This window comes from Anser brachyrhynchus (assembly GCF_964034855.1).
Source record: "Anser brachyrhynchus genome assembly, chromosome: 8".
NCBI lineage: Eukaryota > Metazoa > Chordata > Aves > Anseriformes > Anatidae > Anser > Anser brachyrhynchus.
This window is the reverse complement of record NC_137702.1, coordinates 8,923,536-8,945,079: the sequence shown is the minus strand read 5'-3', so window position 1 is coordinate 8,945,079 and position 21,544 is coordinate 8,923,536. Positions and strand designations below refer to the sequence as shown.

The following is a 21,544-nucleotide window of genomic DNA, read 5'->3' as shown; positions in this document are numbered from 1 at the left end:
AGTAACAGTGAGCTCAGTGTGAGCAGAGCTTACATTTCCAGATCAGCAGAGGCCAAACTCTGCTCACTATTTGGCTGCATCATGGCTCAAAATCTGCCTTTCCAGATAACTTAGAAACATGGCAGCACTTGAGAACAGGTTATAGCCCTAGTTAAGTCACAAAGCCAAGTTTTACAGCTGAATCAAAATCTTTTGGACTCTTTTCCTTGACCATGAGAAGTTTCAGCCAGGGCTTCGTGGCTATCTACCTGTTTTGCTCTGGTGGCCATCTATTTACTTTGAAACCTGGAGATAGAGATCCTCTTTTAGTGATAACTGCAACTCCATGATGCTTGGGGAAAGTGGAGGCAGAAATAAGACCCAGTAGAACTCTCCTGTATTGTTGGTAGGATATATGGGTGTATATGAATTTCTCTGTGATATTCCGACATTCAACTAGTGGATGTAGTTGCCAAAAGATGTCTAATACATAAATTTTTGGACATAACTTTTCGCATGCAGGAGCATTAGGACTGTAGGCCTCCCTGCATAGTCAGTCTTATGGGGGATCACAGTGAAAGAACCCTCATTCACTGATCTTCTTTTGGTCTCTAGAAAAAAGAGGATAGCAGTGGGAATTTGAACAGAATACGATTAAGTTAATGTTTTTCTGGTTCAGCTGCCTGAACCTTCTCTGTAGTTTTGGGGAAGGAGGAAAACTGAGCTTTCTCCTGCTGTGAGGCTGACTGAGTGCAAGTCACTGTTTGGTCAGGGTAAAAAGGAGTGGCAGGTTACATTACCATATGCTTTTGTGCACTTTCCCCAGGTTCAGAGGGTGATAATGGGGTTGTCAGAACACCAGTGAGTTGCTCTGAGTGACAGATCAGTTATGGTATGGCTGAAAGGCCACAAGAACCGAACCTTTGACTGGGGTGGTCTGTCTCACTCCACTGGGAGGCAGTGGAAGAGCAGATACACCGATCCTTCCTCTGCCAGGAACCTTTGGGTGCTCCAAAAGTGGCTGAAAAACTTAGCTAATCTGAATGTGTGTGAAAAGGAGGAGATTACAGCCAGGACACCCAAAATGCTCTCAGAGAAGAGTTAACCAAACTCATAGGTATAAACCCAACACACTGAAAAAATAAATGAATAAATAAATAAATTGGTCTTTAACTAATATGACCTGCCAAATCGTTAATACAACTGTGCTGATTTACATCAGCTGGGAATTTGTATGGACAGTGTGGAGTAAGACATATGCAGACTACATAAACATGCACCCTATTGATGTGTATGTGTGTGAATAGTATAGGGAGATGGAGGATAGAAATGGGTATCTAGTTAAACAAAAATGCATAAATGCATCTTTCAGAAACAGACTATAATGTGACATACTCAAGATTCCTGTTATGAGTGCGGTGCACAGCAAACCCCTGATTTCCATTCAGGTTTTTGCAATCACTGCTATCTTAACTCCAAGCCTTGTTAAATCAACCTCAGCTGAACTGTGGTACAATGTTACAGTGCAGATCCTGCTGCTCCCCTGTGGGAAGCTAACTTGGACTCAGGAGCCACCATTTAACCTTGGAGTCTCTGAATCAACAAGGCAGTTTCTGCAGAGACACCTGGCAGCATGCGCATTTTATGCTTTAACATGGCTGGTAAATCCTGGGTGGTTAAGTAAACTTAACCTTCATTTATGAAACTTGCGAACCAAAGGGTAAAATGTGCCTTGTGCAAGTAATTACGTAAAGGTCTTAGAGACTGGAGTTATCACTTAAAGACGCCGGGCATTGCTAATGAGTTGACTGAGAATTGATCTCTCTGTAATTTAGTTATTTATATGCAGTTCCTGTTTTCCATGCTCAGCTATAGGTCAAGCCCACTTTGAACTGCTCAGAGACCCCCAAGTTTGTCAAGCAAAGTCCCAAAGCCGTGGCACAATGATATTTTAGAAAGGTAAATATTGTCCTGAGGGGCTTTAAAAAGGAGGCAAAGCTGTTTGCTTTCTAGCTGGTTCTTTAAACCGGACAACTGCTTCCTGTTACTAAGGGGTCTCTCAGCAACGTGACTTTGCTTCTGTTAAACAGAAAAGAGCTTCAGGAAAAATGTCAGTACCACCTTCCAGGTATTTCCATATCCCAGCGAGATGGGAAGGAACAGCCTTGGGTTTCTGAATATCAGGCTGCTTGCATTATTCTGCAAAAGATGTAGGATGGGGTATAATGGATCCTGGAAACAATATAAAAACTCTGGCTGCTAAACATTACCCTCAGGGCTCGTTCTGTGCCAAATGGTTGTGAGCAATGTTCAAAAAAACCTGTTGGCTCTCCTATATACCCATGTCCGGGCATATATCACGCACATCACTGGTGTGCGTTAGCGCGTGTCTGTAGGCTCAGGTGAGGACTTGTTGGTGTTGCTGCTGAGAAGTTTGTGTGGACGGGCTCTCACCCTCACGAGGGCATCTCATGGGGAGTGAAGGGTGATGTTCCACCCTGTAAAGCTACATTTTGGCTGCCTGAGCTGGCACCAGCTGGTTCTGTGCTCCCTGCCCTTCCATGAACCCTGCACTCATGATGGATCTGGGTACCCCTGAGGGCGCACACCCACTCTGCCCCTGTCTGCAGATTTCAGCTGTGTGCTCGTATGGTCTGGGAAGACAGAGCAGAAGTGAATTTGAACACACCTGGGCCCAGGTAGCCAGCATCCCCCAGGAGAACAGCTGAGTTGAGGTTTTGCAGCCCAGCGTTGTCAGGAAGCCTGTGATGCTTATGCCTAAATGTGGCTTTTGGGAGCTGCGTTACAGACCAGCCGTGGCCGAAATAAAGCCAGCAGTGCAGGTGGGCAGCCTGGAAATAAAAGGGCTGAGCACGCTTCAGGTGCTTCTTCATCTGACAAGGCAGACGTCTGTGGAGGGCTTTCTTCCTCCTCTCAGGCTGGTGTTACTGAAAATATTGGCACTTGTGGGTGAGAAGCTGTCCGTAGATAGCTGAGGATGTAAGAAACTGGCTACAAGGGTGTGAAATTTGCTTTGTAAACAGTGATGACTTGCAAGAACAGGGCATTGCCGTGAGCTGGCAGCTGCTGAAAATAGGGCTGAAATTACCCTCCTCTAACTCACTTTCATAGCTGCTGTGTTGTTTTATGACTCACTGGTGCAGATGAACCATTTCAAAACAGTCTTGCTTGGCTTACAGCTTCCTCTCTATTTCTTTTCTTCTTTTCAGAATACTTTGGGCTTGTAGCCAAGTATTCTGCATAGACCATTGTCCTCTCTCGTGCCTCCTTACTTGTGGCTGAGAGACTGCAGGTCCCTGGGGCAGCTGAGTCTTCCAACCTAGCAAGCCATGAGATTTCTTTGGCTTTAATATCTACAGCCTTTGTGTAAGGAGTTAAATCAGGCTCTGCCACACTCCTCTCGACCACCTTATTGCAATCCTGTGTCTGCCAACACCCTTGGGGCAGCGGAGGAAGGGTGCTGTGAAGGTGGCACGAAGCTTGCTACCAGGGCTCTGCTCATGACAGCAGCAGGTATCTTGCACCAAGACCTCTTGTGGCCCACGGATGCTGCCACAGAGCACCTCTGTTAGATAGCTGTCATCTTTTAGGCTGTCTTTTGCCCCAAGAGCACTTCAGGCACTCGGGATGGCCACAGACCATTTCTATCTTCCTGTCTCCTCCCTAGATAGATTTGAGGGATGACTATTGGGCATGTCAGCTTGGTCCTGCTGGTGAAAAGAGAGGGAGACTCCTGAAGCCTGGAGGAAATCCACGGGAGAACCTTACACAGGTACCTCTCTATCTGCCTCTCCTCACCAGTCCTCAATATCTGGGACCTCACCTAAATATCTGTTTCAAGGGGCAGTTCCCAAACAAGCGGCACCATCTCTTCAAGGAAAACCTTCCCAGCCTTTGAACCTTAATATACCTCTCTTCCTCTTTGCACCCAGCAGGCTCCAGACGTCTCCCCTACATCTCCCCTCGGCGATCCAAGCCCTTTCCTCCATCCCCAGCAGCATCTCCAGTTGCTTCAGTCGGAGCTTTGCGGGGCGGCCGCTGTGCAGGGAGGAAGGCAGCCTTCGCCATCTAGTGAGCATCGCACACCATCACCGGCAGCTGCGCCTGAAGGAAGGGCTGATCCATTTCTCCCACGAAAACCCCTTTTTTTCTCACCTCTGAAAGAACATACTAACATGCCATGCTGAAACCTATACAGTACTCTCCTACCCACCGTCATTAACGTCTTGCTGACAAGCTTGTATGTACAGCAAATTGATCTTACCCAGAATTTAAGCACTTAACATCCTGGAAGGACCACTGCTGCTAAAGATGTTTTCTCCCCTGCTCTGCTTGGGATTGCAGGCAGAGCCACGGCAGCACCAAGGGAATGGAGATGTGGATCAGTGTGACGTGGTAGTTTAGCTAAAAATGTAATATGAAATAAGCAGGTGGTCTGTGGCAGTATTAAGAATGAAAACAAATATATATATTTTTTTCTGGGATGCTCACGCATGTATAGGGTCCAAATCCCTGTCACAATTTAAGAAGTGTCTGATAAATGAATGCTTCTTTAGAGGGTTTCTAAAGGTTACCTGACATCTGCCAAGAGACACTAATGGGCAGGAAACAGGGCAGGAGTGGGGGGCTATTGATAGACCCGTTCCTGCCTTCCTGTCTGGTTTTCTACTGCATGTCCCCTATTTTTAGCCTGGTTTCCAAAGGAAACGGGGTTGCGTGATTGCTCTGCCCACATCTGTCTATCAGTCCCTGCCTAATCACTCAGGCAGGTTTCAGCCAGGTTTGTGCGTGGAGCAGCCTTCTATCAGACTCCTTTGTGTCCCCTAGAAATAAATAGCCAAGGGAGAAGGAAGGACCCCAGCTCGGTGCCCTGGCTGAAGGGAGAGTTGTTGCATGAGCCCAGCATTTTATCAAGCTCTGGTGAAGCCACACGCACGTGGGTTTCAGGAAATGGGGTTTCATAAATTCATCTCTAAAGTATTATCATGGTTAATTAGTGTTCTAAATTTAATACATAAAACATTTGATATGACATTGTATTATTAATTTAACTGTGACAGCATCTTAACAGCACTTGGTTAAGGAAGAAATCTAGTGTGCCAGGTACAAACGTATAACAAACATGCAGACGATCCCAGCCCCTCCAGACGCTCTCCAGGACCATTGGATGCCTGATTGCACTGATTTTGCTGTGGCAGCTGAGATGATTCATGCCAGGGTCTGCACGAGCTCAGTGTCTGTGCCCTGAGGCCCTGCTCCTGGGCAGGGTGGGCAGCTTGGTGTCTCTTCAGGGCATCACAAGTCACAGGCACTGTACTGGTTTCTGATGCTGTCAAATTCCAGAGCTCAAAGCTATTTTAAGAGTCTTATTTTAGGAAAATAGGAAGAGATTGTCTTTGTTGTTAAATCTGAGGTACATCATGAATTAGAGCTTTGAGAAGCTAGAGAAGAGCTCAGTTCATTGGGAGGGTGATGATATGAGACTGACCCATCCATCTGTATCTCTGTGTCTCTGAGACCCTTCAGAATGAGCTGTTGCAACACAGAAGTCATATGTTGGGCTTAACCCTCCAACTGCTGTAAAACATCTTTTAAGTGTGTTGCTGTGACCCTTTCCTGCATTTATCTTGTGCATTTCAGGGATCAGGGGAGAGGTCAAGGGTTATCTTGAAGGTTAGGAGATGCGCCCACCACCAAGAGGCATTCCTGAACAGTGTCAATATTTGGTCTTACACAGAAAATATGGGCAGGAGATAAGAGGATGCTGAGACACATCCGCTGGGAAGGGAGGTGCTGGGCATCCAAAGAGGAGGATGAAGGTGGGGTCAGTGGGGCAGAGGACTGCCCACAGCCCATGTCACAATGGTGGCACCGCTCTGCAGCTCGCCCACGTTTCTCTTTCCAGGTCACCTGAGGCAGGTGGAAAATCCTCATCACACCTTAAAGGAAGCAACAAGCAGCTTGGCCAAGGTCAAAGAACACAACCTTCTTCAGACCTAGAGTCCTGAGCCTCAAACCCAAGTACATCTCACTGCTTCCCAGGTTACAAATGGAGAGCCCATGTATCCAGCTGAAAAGTGCAGTGTTTTCTGGAGTGCAGTGAGGCAGCTGGTTGCCCATGTACCCCACAGAGCAGAGGTATGTGATGGCTTGATGCCTAATGGCTGCTATATTTAGTAGACACTATGGGATGAGGGCTCAGTCCCCATGATATAAACAATCTCATGACTGTCGTGCTGGGAGCTGCAGGAGAGCTCAGAGGCCATAGAATATAACATGCCAGGGGCTGCTACAGAAGGGAGCATTAATACAGGGTTAAAATCCCGATAAATTTTAACTCAAGGGGAGAAATATCACTTGGCTCTTCCCTTACCCCCAGCAGACTCAGCCTGATGCCTATTAAATACCTATTATGTAATTGCAGTATATGTTGCCGACTTAAATGCCTTCTGTTATCTGATTTACATGATTGGGCTATTCATTTTTCCCTTTTCCACCTGTTTCCTTGCGCTCCAGAGCACCAGTAAATAGCCTGCAAGCCTCACTGGAGGGATGGCTGCAGCCCATAGCAAAACAGCGCCGTGTCTGCTGGCAGCCTGAACGCGCTCAGTAGCCTGCAATGAAACCTGGGCTTGAGGAGCCCAACTCCTCCTGAAGCCAAAGTTCAACGTAATGGAAAACTTTGCTAAGGTGTGCTGACAAAGGAAACCTGTCCCTGCACCTTGGCTGTGCCTCAGGAGGCACTGAAGTCCAATGGGCAGTGGCACGGTCTCTCGCACAAAGCAGCAAGGGGGCTGGAGAGCTCCTTTTACAGCCCAAACGGATGTTTCCCCAGGCTCATAAAATACACAGTTTAAGTAGTAGCTATATTTCTGAGGCTGGTCCCACACCTGCAACAACGTTGTAAATGGCGCTGGGATATATGGCTTTAAGACTCCTTGTAAAACGCAAGATCAACACAAGATTTACACAGTTTTATGGAATTGTTTTATAAGCTATTTTGACAATGAATCCTGCTATCAAAATCACCTCTGGTGCTAATCACGGAGGAAGCATTTAGCAGGAACCAACAAAGATTAGTTTAAACCCCTTTCCTACCGAGCCGTGGGCTGTGCAGTGCATCTCCCAAAGCCTGGGGCATGGCTCACACAGCAGCACGTGTGGGGCAGTGGGACCGGGATTCAAACCTGGGGGTGGACACATTTTGGGGTGCCTCTCTGTGCTCTGGTGGGGACGAGGACTGAACAAGGACTGCTGGAGGTGAAGCCAGAGCTCCCCTGCCTCCTGTCCTCCCAAGACAGAGATGGAGCTGGACCTCCAGCAGGTCCTAACAGCCCAAGGGGACACAGCTGGGGCATGGCAAACCAGGGGTGGGACTTGAGCACTGCATCCCCCAGCACCCAACCCTCTGTGGTCCTTCTTGCCCATGACTGGGTCACACAGGAGAGGAAGGACTGCAGTGAGAGGATGAACCCTCCTGAAAGCCCGAATCAGCGCTGTTGCCTTGCATTGCTACAGACTGCCCCACGCCAAGTGCTGGACGCGCTGAGGGGACGTTTGTGGGTCAGGCTGGCCAGATGTCCCTGGCAAGGGAGCCACGGGCAGCGAGGCTTTCATTACATGCTGCCACAAGCCGCAGAGCAACCAGAGCCTCACCACGCGCAGCCGAGGGGTTAGCTCATCTCCTGGCTCCTCCGGGCAGCCCTCGGCTTCCTTCTTCTGAGACACCAGGAGGAAGGCTCCAGAGGAATCGCCTCCTCCCCCTCCTGCTTGAACATGGCTCCCGAAGGTTCACCTGGTGGCTCTGAGTCCTGAGCAGGAGGACAGTGAGCAGCTGCTCCCTTTCTGGCTTCTCCCAGTGTCTCAGGATTTTGCAGACTTTTGCCGTCCCTCACCGAGCTGTTTCTTTCCTACATACATAGAAGTCCCAGCTAAATAAACAGGAACATAATGTGCGACTGTCTCCAATGTTTCCGTTATCTGAAGACACCTGGAGAGAATGGCGGGGTGCTGAATTACGTGCATGGTGTGTGGTTTGGCATCTTCTGCTCTCTTTGGCCCACTGTCACTGGTTACACTCAGGCCTTTCTTGTCCCCGCTGCACACAAGCGGTGTTGGATGCACAAAATAACTTCTTTGCAGTATGGGATATGGCCACGAGATGTCTCTTCAAGCCGTACGTGACTCCAGCCTGGTAAACTGGGCCCACGTCGGATCGCAAGCTCTGCAGAAGCTCCTGGGGCCAACAGCTGGCACCAACCCTAGTAAACATCCCCTGCTGTAGTAAAGGGGATTGGAGAGCAAGGCTGTATGTGCAAGTAGAGGTGACACCTTTTACCAGACCTGCAGGTATAGACTGGAAAGGAAAAAAACACACAAACCTAAACAGCTAACTTTCCAAACACTCAAGAGCTTTCTCACTCCAAAAATACAAGCCATCGCCTTCAAACTAAATCTCAGCTGAGAACAATGACTCTGAGTCTATCTTGGTTTTTTCAGGTATTCTGTCTTGGGAGAAAAGGCTGACTGATACCTGCAGAGAAGAGGTATCAAGGTAACAAGGAGGGAAGTGATAAGATTGTTGGCCAAAGAGGGAGAGAAAGAAACAGGAAAGGAGGGATGGATGGCTACCAGCTGTGAGGTAATGAAGAGTTTACTGCTGCTGGTTTTAGGGAAATATAACTGCCATAAAAACTAATGAGTCCGTGAGCTCTAATATATGGCAAATTGGGGAATTTAGCTTATCTTTTAACGGTATTTTTTAGGACTCTCTTGCAGGTCTGAACCAGAAATCTAGAGGTGGTGTGATTGTTTTGTGGAAAATGTCCTTCAATTGGCAACTGAGTGCATCAGATGGATGGTAATACCATGTAATGTTCAAATAATAGTTTCCAGCAGATTATCCTCAACATCATAAATTGGCAACAGCTTCTCAGCACAAAATTGACCCTGATCAAAAGCTTGCCTATTGTTCTGGACATTAGCAAATGACCATTTTCCAGCAGAGAAAGCGCTGGAGGTGATGCCAGGAAAAAATACTCATCAGCCAGTCTTTAGCTGGTTACCATCCCAACTCAGGACCAGAACCATTTCTGCAAATAAGTGGCAAAATGTTTGCTTGATCTGATAGCTGGAGCCCTTTGTCAGGAGCTCACAATGTGTGGGGAAAAAAAAAAAGAGAAGAAAAGCTCGGGCTGCAATGCAGCTGGAATGAATGCTCTCCTTGCCTGCCGATCAGAGCAGATTACAGTTCACCTGCTGTGAACTAATCTCTCAGGGAGAGGGTCAGTTGTTTGGATAGTGTTGCTAATGGAAGGCAAAACCTTTCTGCACGCTCCCTCCTTCAGTGCTCGGTCTGTTTAGGAGATGAGTCAGTCCTGGGTTATTCATCAACTTAGTTAGGAGCTATCCGCCCAAGTTCACAAGCACCTCTAAAGCGCTGCACAATTACAGGAAATTATACCTCAGAGCCGATGGTAAAACACAGCCATCTTCTCACTTTTCTGACAGTAGAGTGCCACATCTGTGGCCTGCATTATTTCATTGCGTTGGAGAAAACACGTGGGAAGAATTTATTCCTTACCTTTGAGGGTCTCAGCCCCTCTGATGCTGGGGGATACCTTCCTGGGAAGGGGATGGGCCGGTGCTGTGGGGAGCCGTTCTGATGGCTGCACCAGGCCCTTGGTACAAATCAGAGCAGTGCCATGGTAGAAATCCTTTGCAGCCTGCCTTGCCCACGGCGGTGCAGTGGGACAAGTCTCAGCGGCAGAACTCAGCCCCGCACCAGCAGACAGGACGGGGATGGTCCCCCTGTGGGTCTGCTGCACGTCTGCCCCCTTTCTCCAGGCCCCTTATCCTAGCCCTGAGCTCTTCACCCCAGAGGACTGCCAGGGCCAGTACCGTTTGCTCGTCTCATCCACAAAGACTCCCTGCGTCAGGGCAGGAGGCTCTCTCCACACCCCATCACTGCCCCTGATCCATCTCCAAGCCATACTCCGGACTCTCCGTGAGGGCCAGATCCTCACATCCGTCTTTGCTTTGATCTGGTGGAGATTCAGCAGCGGGATCTGCCCCATAGATCTGTTGCTTTTTAGGAAGAATTCTCTGAGGGTAACGTGTCTGCACACGGGGAAGTATCATTTTGTCGGACTCATAGTCATATGTCACTGGCACACACTTGGAGCGAAGTCAATAAATGCACACAAATGTCAGAGACTTGCATTTTTGTCTCAGAGACAGACCTGTTTAGAGAGTGATTTATTACCTCACTTTAACACACATAGTCCAAAGCAAATGGTAATTTAAAGTCTGCTGTGTGTTCTTTGTAACTGCTTAGTAGATGGTTTGTACCACCATATTTTAGTGAGAGATGTTTGGAAAAGGAGTATTTTGTTTGATGATGACTTGCAAGAAATAGTTAAAATGACAAAAATGCTGAAAAGAAAAAAAAATCCCTACTGTTCCTTTTAGCTCTGATATTTTTATATTTTATTTTATTTTATTTATTTTTAATTTAATTTAATTTAATTTAATTTTTATTTTATTTTATTTTATTTTATTTTATTTTATTTTATTTTATTTTATTTTATTTTATTTTATTTTATTTTATTTTATTTTATTTTATTTTATTTTATTTTTAGTGCTGGACTCCACAACACCAGTGTTAGTAGAGCCTCCTGAGGGAGTGATTTTCCAGTATTACGTCCACTCGTCCACTCACTTTTAACTGCCCAGCTTTTAATGTTCAAGGTGCCCCTCTACAGCAGCCTCCACCCACGTTAGCCTCACAGTCACAACCAGGCTCAAAAATCACGTCTCCAGATGCTTTTACCATGTCCCCGTGCACTCTGACCTACAGAAACTTGCAGATATTCATTTGTGGACCTGTTTTTATTAGACAAGGTACAGTTCTAGAAGAATGAGCCTTTTCCCAACAAAACCAGCCTGTCAGGGGGATTTTGATGATGTTGTTATTGTCTTTTCTTTACAAATGACCAAAAATGTATTTTCAATTCAAAATCTTTTCACTGGGAATTTTATGACCATGGGTAATAATAGTTCTTTTAGGGATGTACGGAAAATGAACATTTTGTTCTTATACAGCAATTGAGGGAGATCTGCATTTTGTTGCCTTCTGTTTAATCTAGCTTTTACTTCTTGGGACACACAGCTACAGTGAAAAATAGATATTTGGCTATCAGAGTCCTTTGGCTTCATGGTTAAGAAGAAGTGTTTTAGTGCTTGCAAGACAATCATCAATTTTATCTCCTGTTTCCATAATTTGCCTTTGACTGAATAGCTTAATTTTGCCTGTAAATCTGTTCTGCTGGAAGTACAAGAAAACATCTGTAAATCTTCGCTACGAGGAGAGACAATTGCAATTTTTTTCATTAATATTATTCATTACTTTTGTAATAGTGCAAGACATGGATGAGGTACTGACCAACCACACAGAGATCTGAAAGCAAAAAAGAAGAGGTTAAAAAGAATGGAGGAGTCGGTGTTATGTTTCTATATAACAGGGAAATGAAGGCACAAAAGTCCCAGGTCCTGCACTGTCTGTGATACAGTTGGAAATCTGGAATGAAACCTGTATTGATCTTTGCAAGGCTGGTGGTTAAAGGACAGCGTGCTATTTTTCTCTTCAGTGTGCCCAGATTTTTAATTTGCACTTGTGTGCCATCTCTTTTTTACCCTTCAAAATGCTTGCCATTCTTCAGGTTGTCACAGAGATACAATAACATTCAAAAATCAGAACAAGTAGCAAGTGTTTGCTCTCTCTCTCTCTCTCTGCAGTGTTTTTAGGGAAAATGTAGGCATTGCAGTAGTGCAATATTATTTTCTAGTTCAGGTACCGCTGTCCCCGGAGTCACACTTTCAAGTGTCTGAAGCTGTTTGCTACCGTGGGTGCTCTGTCAGCACCTTTATGCTAATAAAAAGCTAACCACGCTGAGATCCCCAACCCACAGAATCAGGATGAGACTGATCCTGACAGCCGTGAGCCCGGCAGATGCCTCTGAGGTGGCCTCAGTGGGGCTTGGGACCGAATCACTGGAGCACAGTGAAGAATTAAGGGCTGCTGTACTGGTCAGCAGCAATTATTACTGCAATAAAACGAGACAGATCTTCAAACAACGCTAAGCCCTGCTTTTCTCAGCAGCAACCAAAATCTCTGATTTCTGTAACTGTGTGTAGATGGCACTATGGCAGTAGGAGTTTTACAAGGAGAAATGTGAAGGGAGCAGGCCAGGCGTGGAGAGGCTGCTGGCTCCTGCCCTCTGCTATGGTTTTCCTGGGCTGGGAGGGAAAGAAATTACACCGTTTTTTTGAGTGCTCCACAGTCAATCAAGACAAGTCAACTCGTTTTTTTCTCGTGTGTTAAAACTAACTTTATGATCTGGAGGAGATTCGTTTCTTAGAGCATCTCTAGGTGCAGGTGGTGCCCTGCTTCAGAGGTGGGAGTAGGGCAGAGAGAGCTGTTTCACCTCCATCATCCTTTGCAAAATTTTTCAGAGACTTTTCCCCACAGGCAAGGATTCTTTTTGTATACCTCCCACCTCGCATCAGGTTTTCAGGTATTATTCTTCTGCTAGTATCAAGTGCTTTTCTGTTGCTTTTTGACTTAAACCATCAGGAGTGTGGAGTTATCGCTGAAGCCTGAATTCCCTCACATTAAAAATTGGCTTTGTTATGCTCTCTGGTGGAAAAAAATATTCTTCTTCGAGACAAAAAGACTGGTGGCAAATCATGCTAACGACGTATTTAAAACCTAAGAGAGACAATACTTAAAAAGCTAACAATAAGAAGATGACAGAGTAACAGGGAGTTTACAAACGGGAGGGTGATACTGCATTTTCAGTTTATGTATTGTTTTATGAAATTGCAGCATCTATCAGAAAATCACTTGTGCTCTTGCCAGAGCAATGCTAATGTTCTGTGAGCTCAAGCTAGCTTCAATGTCCTGCTTTTCAAATGCTGTTTGACTTTCATTAATTAGGCTCAAGGGATATTTTCTCCCAAAACAATGAATTGTTTTACTTCTTTCCTATTTTAATTATTATTATTTTAGAGGCATCTTAATTTATGGCTGTTAACATCAGTGCTGGGTGAAGCAAGAAGCTGAAGCACGTGCCCGTCTTTGGTCAGAAGAGTCTCCCATGACTAGTGAAGCAAAGAGCAGGAACGTTTCTTTATAGGGATCAATAATGGAAGATATGAACCCAGTGAGCTTCCTGGACTTTTCTTTCCACAAAGTTCTTGATTTTAGATCCAAGAAGGTATTTTCTTTCCATAGTGAAACATGCAGTCTTGCAGCTTTCCTTTTCAGATGCATTACTTGAACGCCCTGAGGAGAAGGCAGTTCTCCTTCACTCATCTCGGTGGTGTTGCACCTGCAATGGTTGCCCCATCAGTGGGGTGATTCTTCTGCTGCAGTGGGGAGAGCCGGGAAACAGTGCCTGCCTTTCAGCAAAATGTGAGGAGACACGAACCGTGTGTCGTGCAGAAATTAATTGTGCCTTCCTGCTGATGGCTGTCTGAAACTGCATGCACGCTGTGAGCATGCGGCAGGTTCGGGCCGCAAGATATTATAATAATAATAATAATAATTATTGTTGTTATTAAATAAGTGCAGTGCTATAAGGCAATCTGTTTTTTACTTCCATTGAGCAGTTCCATTCTGGGATATAAGCAGAATGTTTTGGTGATCAATACATTAGGGGGCCTTTCCATTAAGTGATAAGTGAAACCAAAGGAGGAAATTATGCTTTGTACTAAAATCCATTTAGCTATTAGATCACAGTATCACAAGCATAAAAGGAGGGTTATTTTAGCTTTCAGCTGGCCAGAAAATGCCAGTTGGAAAACAACAGGAGGCTCCCTTTCACAATGTAAGAGCCCTTTCTTCCCTGGATGAAGGGAGCATTTCTGACTGTGGCCTCCTGCTGTTGTATGTGTTTCATTTTTCTCTCTGGACTAAAACGCTCCTGTAAAAGAGGTGGAAACCAAATCTAATTGCATAGAGATAAATGAAGACTTTCACTGTATAGGTGCAGCATTTATATGGAATAAATTTGGAGTGCTTAATTTGTTGCTTCTGCTGTAACTTAAAGCAAATTTGTTTCAACAGCTATGCCCCATCTTTACACAGAGCATACAGTTTATAGGGGAAATGAATATCACACCAATCCCTGATAGCCAAAAAGATAAATAACATGCAACAGGTTTTGGGGCAGATCACATCTGGGTCTGACCTCCAGTCCTAGTGCTAGACCTGAGCACGTGGGGATGCGGACACTGACAGCTGCTGTCTGAGAGCTGCAGCAGGTCCCTCTATTACAGTGCAAGTGAAAAACAGGAGATGTACAGGCTAAAGGGTCTCTGCGGGGCAGCACGCTGGAGATTCAAGCTCAGCAAGGCTGGCGATCCATGTACTTTGCTGTCTCCATCGGCTTCATCCCCTACCAAGGATCCACGCTGCCCGGCAGCCCCTGGGGCTGCCCCTCTCCTGCGCACAGCCTTGGCCACTTGCACCCAAAGTGTCCCAGTTCCCTCGTGCTGGAATTAGGCTTGAGGAACACTGTGGTTTTGGACTGGAGAATCACCCATTTTCTCTTATTTTGCAAAGGACAGCTTGGGGTGGCTCTTTATGCAGTCTCTGGCTCTGGAGCTAGCATGAATTCCTTTCCAAGCCACTCACTTGCTCTGATCTCTGATGCCAGAGCGCCCTTAAGTGACAATATTTAGCCTACAGGACAGCAACTCCATGGTGCAATCCTTAATCTAAAATCAGAGTGATTTAACTGCGGACTAATTAAGAGTCTTTTGGAGCTGCGATACCTGACAGCGATGTAAGACTTCCAAGCAAATCCTTTTAGTGATGTTGAAACATTTCCCAGCGCATTTTTGAAATTGCTCCTTCCTGAGGGCTTCTGCTTGTGTGAGGCTTTCTTCACCTGCTTATCTCCTAACGGAACGCTGGATGCCTGGCTCATGAGTCTGCCCCTAAAAACCTGAGGCTGCTCAGTGCCAGCAGGAGGATTTCCACAGGTGTCGAGATGACTCACATCAGTCTTCTCTCAAGCTCCCTTAGTCATTACTATTTCCTAACACAAAGATGTTAATTACAAGGTAGGTATTCAATACATACTCGCACCACCAGTTCTTGGTTTAGACCACAACTTTATACTCAGCAGACTGTGCTCTGTTTTATTGTCCCCAGTGTCCCTGGGTTGGAAGAAGGGGCCACCTATTGCGGCCCAGGGAGCTGCTCTACAAGGTAGGAGGGAAGTGGTAGATGCCCATGCACCTACCCTCACGTGCCTGAGATGCCTCCAGCCCCCTGACCTCAGGAGAGGAGGGATGATATTCAAGGAGAGACCTTTAATTCAGAGGGCTGTTTGCAAGGTGGAACTTCCAGTCATCATTCACAGGGAGGGAAGTTGACACAGAAAAGCTTGTGGTCCAGAAAAATGGTGATGTAGCCCCACAGGATGATGATGATGATGATGATGATGATTATTATTATTATTATTATTAATTTTGGTTTGTATGTTTGCTTCTGACAAAATCCCTCCTTCCTCCTTGCATGTATCAGTAAGAAAATAATCAGGTTTTACAGCAAGACTTTTCTGTCTTTTTTTTTTTGGGGGGTGGGGGGGAGGTGTTGTCAGAATTTCAGGTGCAGAGCCAGTGTCACAGAGCATCTGTGGGACCTGCTGCAGCAACACTGTCTGAACAAGACAGGCATCCTCTGAGTGTTGTAAGATTTCCAGACCTCCAGGCCCAGCCTGACTGATTTTTGCACTCAGGATTTCCCAACTGGCATCAGAAAGAAACATGTTTTCACAGGGCAGCAGACAACAAGAACAAAACGGGTTTGAGCTGAGCCTGGTCATGCTTCAACTCCACCTGCCCCAAAGAGGTCTAACCTACATTGGCTTTGCAAAAGACCCAGCTTTTTAAAGGGATCTTTTACTAATGAGTTCATTCACCCCAATAGAAACTGCTCTGCTGAGCTGGGCACTACCTTTTATCTGTCCTCACAGCCCACCAGCAAAGCACACAATCACTCCCAAAGCAAACACATTCCAGCCAGGCTACCAGCAGATGAAACAGCAGACCCTGATGGCACGGATGAGGTTATTGCTTGAGAAAGGACTGCAGGATCGGACCCCTAAGGAGTGAAAGCTGAGCAGAAGACGGGGCTGACGGGATGCTGTGTGTACTCTGCAATTCCACTGTGTCCACTACCTGCTACACGGCCAGCTTACATCTTGCTCTTGCTTTTTTATGAAATGATATGTTTCCAGCTCAGAACTAGTTTTTTATATATATATATATATATTTAAGTTTAAAAGCAGTTATGTCATAGCTGAAACAGCTGTTCAGGAACCACCCAGGCAAGAGGTAGTTCTCTGTGCTGCGTCTTCAGTGCTGAGCTGTCTCGGTGGGGTTTGTGTGTTCATGTCCCAGCAGAGAGGAGAAGCAGGGGGAAGCACAGCCAGCCAAAATGCTGCTTCAGGGAATGTCTGCGGATGCCGTGTCCCCAGGATGCTGGTGTCTGAGAGCTGGGGGTGTTGCCCAGTGGTACGCAGAGACAGAGCAGAGCTGGACATGGGCTGCCCTTGCACAAGTCAGGCAGCCTTTTGGTATCTGCAGAACGTGGTAGCAGCACCTGCACCTTGGAGCACCACGCAACGTGATGCTCTAGGCATGACACCAACCTGGAAGAAATCATGGGTGAAGGAGAGTGCAATTTATTTAAATGAAGTTGGACATGGCACCTCATTTCTCCTAGTGGAAGAAGACAGAGGGCTGCAAACCTCTTCATCTTCAAGCACTGAGTCTCGCTCATGATCCCTGCTTTTCAAAACAAACCAAAATCCGATGACCTCTGGCATGTGGTGTGCATGCCACAAGATGTGAATAACAGCATAAATACATTCCTGTTGGCCTGCTTACGGCCATTTCTCATAACATCTTGGAACAGCACAGAAGACCACACTGAATATGAAGTTTCCATGATTAACCAATGGTTTGCAGTGCTGTGATTATGGTTTAACCAAAGATTATTACTTTGCGCAGCCCAGCACTTCAGAAATATCATCATCAAATTATCACATTGCAGTGACATTTTGCTCCACACGGAGATGGCATTCAGGACGATGTTTGCTAACAGAGAATTGAGTTGAGGTCTTCAGCAGTCTGAAGTATGGGAGGATTGCAACAGGTTTGATTTGGATAGAGACCATCCATTAGCAATTATTGTTAATGACTGGTCTAACAAGCTCAGAAAGAAGAACTTAAAGTGCTCTAGTTCCAGAGGCCTGCACAACAGGTAAGTAACATCCAGCTCCTGGCTTCAAAGCTAGGGCAAACAGGGAGTCTGCTGCTGCTGGGAGAGAAGGGAGGTGCAAGTCAGTAGTGAAACAATGTTAGAAACGTTTTCATCTGGAGTACAAATGTCGTTTTTTCCCCCATTCAGTCTCATTTCAGCATTTCTGCTACTTATCAGTGAAAGATGTATTATTATTATTATTTTGGCACTGCAAAAATTGAAAAAACTGAAAATGGTATTGTTTCAGTTGGGATTATAAATTTTATGCAAAGCCAAGCCATGTTGCTTTTTTTTTTTTTCTTCTTCCTTTCTGAACTCAAAGTATTAAAACTCATTTCAACAAGAAGTCACTCGAAGCCAAAGTTAAAAACTTCACAATTCTGTCTCATAGGGAACCATCTCACATTTACCTTACATATACTATACAAGGTCATTTGCTGAATATCTCAGCACCACTCAGCGCTGCAATTCCCACCAAAATATACTGTGTGGAAGACGACGTGGGGGATCTAATTGTAGGAAACTGCAAGTTTTGTCTTTGTTGAGCTCCAGGTAGACCCTGCAAGGCAAGTATTTTAAGTGAGGGTTATGGCCCATTCTGCACCTTGTCCACTCCCCAGCTTGCCCGGCAGATTCTGCCCTAACACAGCCTGGCCACATCAGAGAGATTTTGCAAGGTCACGCCAAACACTGGAGCTGCACAAACACTGAATGTTACTCAGCCGTGGTCAAGTTCGGCTCTTTTTAAAAATGATTTTGAAGCTGGACATACTTTATAAGAAGCAAACAATGATGTGCCTTTGCAAACGGTACACATAATTTTGTTCTCAGGTCAGAAGCTGGCTGGGACAAAGCACATCAGCACCTCTTAAACAAATGCCCTAGGGTAGAGATAATGGGCTAGAGGAAGAGTAATTCGGGGTGGCACCACTGAATGAAAGACGTTTGTGTGATAAGCTTTCAGACAGCACATGGTAGGTGAACTGAATCCCACCTTGCATGTTTTTGAAGAGAGAAAATAATGAGGCAGTGGATTACATGCATTAGCTTTATGCTTTTTAAAACGCTTCATCTCATGTGGTCAGAGATACCCATGATACACATGCTCCTGCAATGCTTGAGTGCATGTTGTGACAGCAGCCAGTCCCAGGTCGAAGCACTTAACTGGTATTACATAGAAAGACCACTCCAGATCTGAACTGTCAGGTCAGCCTGCTCCGAGAAAAAGATTTTTAAGACATTTTTTTTTGTGTGTGTGTTCTAATTCTTTAGGTTATTTCTAAATGTACTCTTCTCGGCAAATTTCACATATTCTGCTTTTATGGAAATGGCTTCTTTAAACACTAAATAAAAATTATGCCCTTTGGTGCTTTTAATTCACTGTCTTTGCAGCAGTTCATGCCAAAAAAAGGAGGCAGGGGAGCTCTTATAAAGCTGTATTAATTGAAATAAATGAGCCATGCTTCTGAGAACAGTGTACCATAGAGGAAAGGCTGCCTTCTGAGTCCTGATCCCATACCTGTCCCTTGTGATTTCAGGCATGTCATAAAATCCCCTGTCCACCTCATTTTCCCACCTTATTATGGTGGGACTGGGGTTGTTCCTTCACCTGACACCTCTGGGTGTTGTGAAGTCTAACCCAAGGCTTCAGAAGTGCTTGGAAGAACTGCATTTTTTATTTTTAAAGCCATAGCAAGCGTAGCCTTTCCCATTCAGTGTTATTTATGAGCATACTTTCATTAGTCCCTCAGTTTTTTCTCTTTCATTTTGAGACTGGAAAATATGCTGAAAATCATTTCTCTGGTGCCTATGGGAGAAATCAAGCTTCTTGCAGAGTGGGAGCACCGGGAGATTGTGGAGCTGTGAGGTCAGCTCCCTGAACCCACCAAACAGCTGTGGAAAGCTTCCCACTGGCCTTAGGCTAGACCCAAGTGTTCATTTTTTTCCCCTAACTCTTTCATTTATATGTTCAGGCTCAGAGAAAGGGCAAGGTGAGAAAGGCACACAGAGAAATATGTGGCTGCTCCCTTCCTTCTCTCCTTCTCCCCAAAGGTCATTTCCATCCACCCAACTTTTTTCCCAGATACGGTATCATGTGCTTCTGTGAGTAATATCTGGGCAGGAGAGAAAAATTATTTTCAAAGTTCAGGAGAAACATAAACCAGCACATTTATGAGTGTTTTTCTCCTCTTCCCTGCCTCTGAATGACTGGAGTTTTTTCATTCCTCTTGACTACCTGCTGAGATAGGTACTTTCCTTTCAAGCAGGGCCTGTTGCTGGCAGCTTGCTACAGAGTCTCCAAGCCTGGTATGCATTTTTGTCTTGATGTCTGAGTCTTCCATGAACACCAATGCTTTAGTGTTCCCCCCTCTTCCCTTAGAGTTATTGCTTTTGTGTGACGATGTCCCAGGAAGGCTGTGGTTTCAAGGAAAGTGAAGGTAAGTGTTGTGAAGAAACACCATCCATCCAGCTCCACGTGCATCATGATCTCACTTTGCATGTCTTTCTAGCAGCCCGCTTGGCCACATGGAAGGGCACAGGCGATGGTGTGTCTTCATCAGCCCCCAGTGGTGGGCAACCAAGCCCCATCTCTAGCCCCAGGCTCTGCATAACATCAGGAGAGAGAGGTCTCCAACCCAACCCTCTTTCCTCTCATCAACTCAACACACATGGCCACATGCAGGGCCAAGAAAAAAAAAGTTTGGATCTTCACGAACTATTTGCATTTCCCTTGGAGGAAAATGCAGCAGCAGGATGGGGTCATTGTGTGGGCTGGATCCTGCTCTCAGGGCCATGCTAGGCCAGTGCACAGCCAGGAAACACAACTAGCTTTGTCCGTCATACAACCACACAACCACAGCTATTGTGCTTGCAGTGCGCACATTATCTGAACTAATGCATCTTCAAGAGGAGCCTTCTGTCTGAGCGATGATATCACAGCCTCTGTGTCCACTTCTGGTCTGGATTGCTGCTAAGAGAAAAACAATTCCTGGCAGATTCCTCCAAGTGCTCGCTTCCTACAATGGGAACGAAGACAGTTGTTCAAGAAGGACGGGTAGGTGTGTGTTTCTGTCTTTTCCCCTTTTGAGAGATGCTTTTGCCAGTGCATAGTAGAAGATAATAATGCTCCCATTAAAAATGAGGTGAATGCACAGGCTAACTTGAGTGGGTGGAAAGGACTTCACACAGGATGAAGCTGGGGACAAACCTACCCTTGCCAAGATAAACAGCTGCAGAAATCTCTGAAAAGCAAAAGGGCCCACTGCACTGCTGTTCAAACAATTCACCCACGTAGCACTGTCTTGGGCTGTGCATCCATCACATTATAATTAAAACCAATGGGTTTCATATGAAGAAGGAAAAGGTGCATCGTAAGTCATGCAAGAGGACTGGAGAACTGATAGCGTTAGGACAACAAACTGATATTCCTTAGGACAATAAAGATATGGGGTCTGTGCAAATCAAAGCAGAAAGCTCCCACTTTCCCTTCTACATCTGTCTTTCATTTACTTTGCCTCTATCGGCCTGTTGTTGATGTTTTCTCACATTATCTTGGTCCCTTTGTTCAAACTGCTTCTCATTCCAGGAAGGCAGGGAGCTCCAGGTGTGAATGAGGGCTGTTAGCATGAACTCACTGTCGCTGTTATTATTGTTATCATTCCTCTGAAAATCAGCTCGATGGAGGTTTGGCTCTGTGTAATTTGTTCTGCCAGTTTAACCTGATCCATGTTAAATGTGAAAGTGGAATACACTGAAGTACTTCGGGTGGTGGTTTTCACCTAAAAGAGGCGACTAACCTAACAAAGTGCTGGCATGCTTTAGAGCAAGGTGTTTATACTTGCAGGACACGCTGCTTAAATGCCTTAGGTGTTCAGGAGCTGACACAAAGCCCACTGCAGTCAGGGGAAGGCCTCTGCCTGCACGTTGGCTCTCACTGCACACATGATGCAGTTTGCCAGGAGTTAAACCCGGAGAAAGGGCAGAATGGTTTGTTAGGTTTATGGGCTGTTACAGAGGCACAGGTTAACTTAAAGATGTTGTACCTGTTGGGGTTTAGAGTCCTTACTCCTTTTTCTACAGCCACAAAATATGGTGGTAGTGCCAGGACTCAGGCGTGGAGCTCTGACCCGTTGTCCTCAAGTCCTGGTGCTTGAGCCCCACAGAGCTCTCCAGATGTTCCTGCACTGGCACTAAGCACATCCTTGG

The 21,544-nt window shown here is 45.8% G+C and overlaps 1 long non-coding RNA gene across 1 annotated transcript in view; it reads left to right on the top strand.

The window, feature by feature from the left end:
• Positions 1-19,700, top strand: part of LOC308199135 — a 201,208-nt gene extending 181,508 nt beyond the window's left edge. The window contains exons 5-6 of the long non-coding RNA XR_013954410.1: positions 3,936-6,138; positions 6,517-19,700. This is a non-coding gene — a long non-coding RNA (uncharacterized lncRNA). The remainder of the gene's footprint in view (positions 1-3,935; positions 6,139-6,516) is intronic.
• Positions 19,701-21,544: the final 1,844 nt, after the last annotated feature.